This window comes from Scomber japonicus, chromosome 3 (genome assembly GCF_027409825.1).
Source record: "Scomber japonicus isolate fScoJap1 chromosome 3, fScoJap1.pri, whole genome shotgun sequence".
Classification (NCBI taxonomy): Eukaryota; Metazoa; Chordata; class Actinopteri; order Scombriformes; family Scombridae; genus Scomber; species Scomber japonicus.
This window is the reverse complement of record NC_070580.1, coordinates 29,978,841-29,983,564: the sequence shown is the minus strand read 5'-3', so window position 1 is coordinate 29,983,564 and position 4,724 is coordinate 29,978,841.

Genomic DNA, 4,724 nt, shown 5'->3' with positions numbered 1-4,724 from the left:
AGAAACCATCATCACTTCCTAGCTGAGGTCATATTTACTCCTCAGGTTGATTTCTGTGGAACTCAATCAGTAAACTCATGATTTAATATATTCACACTGACTGCACTACGTTACCCAGATTCCCTATTGATACCAACACAAGCTGGCTGATGAGAGGAATAATTAGGGATCGTCCACAGAGGAAAATACTGGACGCCTGTCACTGCATATTTAACTCACATATATATATTATTGTAATATTGTACAATTTAAAAACATTTCTTAAAGATAAACACTGTAAATGAGTCTAATTTGTTAACTGAATATAGTTGTTGTGGCAAATCTTTATTATTAAAGTAAATAAGGAAGTAAATTAAGTAAGTACATTTATGCTTTTGTTTGATTTTGCACTGACTCCGAAATGAAGTTGATATTCTTATTTGTACCAGTTTCATTCTTTTTGATCACTCTGAATATAAGCTGCTGTTTCTGAGGAAATAAATGTTAATATTAGTCAGAGATGGTAGTTTGAGTCTGTCAATCAGTCTGGGAGCACTTAATAGACTATTAAAAAAAACCTTCAGTAAAATTACTATTTATCAACTTAACTAGATCTTTTTCCATCACTCATCACTACAGTTACTCACCTGTAACTGCAGTAACAAGTTTTTGGCCACTTGGGGGCAGCATAAACAAGGTATGGACACAACAATGACATATCATCACTGTGTAAGTTAATATGTTGAACTTGTTACCAAACATCTGCTTATTTTCACATTGAGCAGTTTATGAGCAACATTATAACTTATTTGGAGTAGTGTTTCTGTCCAGCTGGTGAATGTAAGTAAAATATTTACTCTCTTTTAGTTCCGTTTTTGCTGCATTGTCCTACTTTAGCCACTAAATGCACCAGCTAATCTACAGCTAATAGTGTTTGGACAGTGGATTTTTAGAGCTTTTTCTCCGAAAACCGCTGCAAACGACACTATGAGAGGACTAAGAATGAATTTAAAAAGTGAAATTGCAGCTGAACGGATAAACAATGAGCTGAAACTTGATATAAATTTGCGAGGAGCTGCAGTCACTGATAATTCTAGGTTCATCACTATGGGTGACACCTCTGGCGATAACCATTATTTGATACGTTGTTAATATAAGAAATATTAATCGTGGACATTTTATAGATACTTCAATATTTTATTCATTTGTAATCATTAGGGATAAGGTTATCTTTTGTAACTGGATTTATTGCCACGAGACATTTTATGGTGACTTGTGTGAATTGGATCAAGCAGTATTTAAATGGACACATCCTAATGAATTAAAGTGTGTCATGAGTGTGGCGCTAGAGGAAAGATAATGGCTTAATTAAAACCAGCAGGGATCATCATCTGTAGGGCAAGAATGTGATCAGAAAATATCAGAACTACAATCAAGATGACAAAGACATATTTTTCTGTGGAGCTCATGAAGCAGCATCACTGCAGTCAGACTTAATGAGGCAGAAAATACAACCCACCACTCAGGAAATGGAGCTTCCTTTGCCCTGATCCCCTGAAGACATTATTTTTTTGTGTCCTCATAATTAGATAATTAAATAAACTTGTGACTAAACACATAAAAATCTGCTGTCAGACTTCGTCCTCATCTACTGTCTCAACAAGAGGAAGTTGGAAGTGGTTTGTCTAAAGCTACTTGCTGTGATTGTTTCCTCTGAGACAATGTTGGATCATTTGATGAACTTTGGCTCATTGTGTCAGAAGCAATAAAGGGAATAAGGTCAGGAAGCAAATATGAGTTTCAGTCTGTGCTAAGTCACTGCACTGTTGGTTATGTTTTAAGCTAAAGCCAGCTGTTTGTGTTCATTCATGCTTTGGCATCATGCTGTAGTTTAATGTTTCCATAATCAATCATGATGAGACTAAACATACATTTTCCACTTGGAAGATAAAGATCATGGTGACAAAAAAGGCAAGTCAGCTTTATTTCTTCAGCACCTTTAAACAATGAGGCAATTCAAAGTGCTTTATATAAGGTATAAAAAGCATAAAGACAACATGTAAAGGGAACACCAGACATTATAAAAAAGCACCTTTAAAGGACCAGTATGTAGGATTTAATGGCATCTAGCAGTGAGATTGAAGATTACAACAAACTAAATATACCTCCCCTTCCAAGTGTGTAGGGGAACTTATGATGGCCACAAAACTCACAAAAAAGGTGTAGACACATGGTGGGCTCCATGGAAGAGGACCTGCACCCCATGTAGATATAAAGGGCTCATTCTAAGGTAACAAATATAACATTATTCTTATTTTCAGGAGATTATACACCAATTAAAATTTACTTATGAATATTATTACATTTCTGCCATTGAAAATAGTTCAATAGAAATTAAGATAAAAAAGAAAAACTGAGAGCTGCAGCAGACCGGCAGTTGCCTGGGAGATGGTTACAGTTGTGTGGAGCATAAAAACTGAACCCTGCTTCTTCGTGTTTAGTTTTGACTCTGGAGACAGAAAGCAGAGCCCTCCCTAATTATCGAGGAGTCCGGATGGTTCATAGCATGGCAACAAAGACACAATGATAAAGAACAAGCGTAATAAAAACATGCTGTTTTTCAAAACTAAACAACAATACAAAGAGAGTCTGTTGTTTTTGGCACACATTGAAACTCCTGAACTTAACACTGCTATTGACTGTAAGCATGCAAAGGGTAGAATACACTGAAAGCACATCAGCCACCCTCATCAATCATGCTACCAACCAAATTCAGTTTACTGTTGCTGCTTCTCATGTTCAGTAAAGTAAAGCAGCACAGTCTGAACAATAATAAGAGATATCGGGTGTGATTTTGCACCTCTTTCTCTCTGCTCTGAGAAACGGGGGCTTGTGAAGTGACGTTGTGTTTCAGGCTCATTGTAACTAAAGCAGGTGACTTCAGTTTGGCTTGTGACCCTTTAAAATTGAAGTCATTTCTATTCTGGCCTTTGGAGTGGACATGAGTTATGATTCATTTTCACCAAAGAGGGATTTTTCCTTCACAGATTGTTTTATTTTAAGGTATTTTAGAGGTCTAGAGAGAAGAGTTGAAATAGTAAAGGCCACCCTGGGGGGTCCAGACCTGCAGATTAGGCACCGAGGAAAATGACAATGATTAGTCAAAGAAAGAGCTTGTAAACAACTGTAATGCTCCTCTGAACAAAACAAGTAATTAACATCTAGTTTTCAATGTGCCAAACAAGAAATAATTAAAGGAAAGTTAATTAACATTAACATGGAAGTAAATCACCTTCAGCTGAACTCAGTAAAACTCCTCATTTATTGATGATTAAAAAATGTTTGATGTTTGTCACGCTCGACTCGACACAGATATGAAAAACAGTTCACATCATTTTAACAGTCAAATTTTCAGACCTTCATGTCGACATCAAAATTAATAAATTAATGATAAACTATAAATAAACTATAAATAAAGACAACTGGAGTAATCACAATAAAGATTCATCTGTCTGGAGATCATGGAGCCTTCACAGTCTTTTCTCTGTTAAACCCTTCATGTGACATTTCAACTATAATAAATATATCTTGAAATATTTTTAAGAAGCTGGGTATGAAAACCAACACAATATAAAAACCTAACAGCTCCTAAAGTGTATGATCAAGGCCAAATGAACCTGTTAGCGTCCTGGTTGGCCCCTGGGACTCTGTTTTGTCCTTTTGTACAGACGGTATGGTTCACATCTTAATTATGCTTTGCTGAGTCAGCATTACTCATGCCCTGAGGTATTATCTCTCCCAGGATCGTCATGCACTAATTATCCTGAACTAATTTGATTTCCTGCTATTTTTAGTGGGAGTATATACCCTCTAAATACAGTAGGCTATATGAAGTGTTTATCATGGTTTTAATCAAGTAAATTCAGATGATAATGTGCTTTAGAGATGCACACTTCTGAACAAAGAAAGAGGAAAAAAAAGAGTTAGAATTCAGTCAAATCCCATTTTTTTTTTAAATCATTTTTTGTTAAATAAATGAAATTCAGTTGTCTAAATTAAATGACCTATGTGTGATTTAAATAGCCGTTTAATAAAACCACAAACAGGTATTTTCATGATAGTTTCACTGGTAAATTCTTATTTTTTTAATGATTTTTGTATAATAATTTTAAAATAAGCCTATATTTTTAAGATGAGTTATATTAAAATGACAATTAAAAGCTCCTTTAATTGAAGGTAGAGTTGACTCAACAGAAACTGGTGTAATGCGGCGTGTGCGAAGCATCCCTTGTTTCCCAGTCTACCCAATCTACCCAGTCTACTCTCTGTGCTCGGTCAGCAGTGCGCGCCGCCGCGGCATAGGGCTCCGCCGCCGTGTAGCGTGAACGCGCCTCTCCATGCGGTTTGAGTAAAGAAGAGAGGAAGAGAGGAGGAGAGGAAAAAAATCAGCTGATGATGGAAAGACATGAAACTAATAACTGAAGAAGAGAGCGGCTTGAGTCTCACATCTGAACCCGGTCCCGGTGACCGATGTCGGCTGGTGGTGGAGGAGGAGGAGGGGTCCGGTTCTCCTGCAGCAGCTCCTCCGCTCTTTGTCAGCCGGTTCACACACACACACACACACACACACACACTCACACACCCGGGCTGGTTTCTGGGTTTTCTCTGAATGAAAGCTGCTCTACCGGAGAGAGAGAGAGACATCAGTTTTAACATCTTATTGACCCCTGGATTTTTTTATTTCT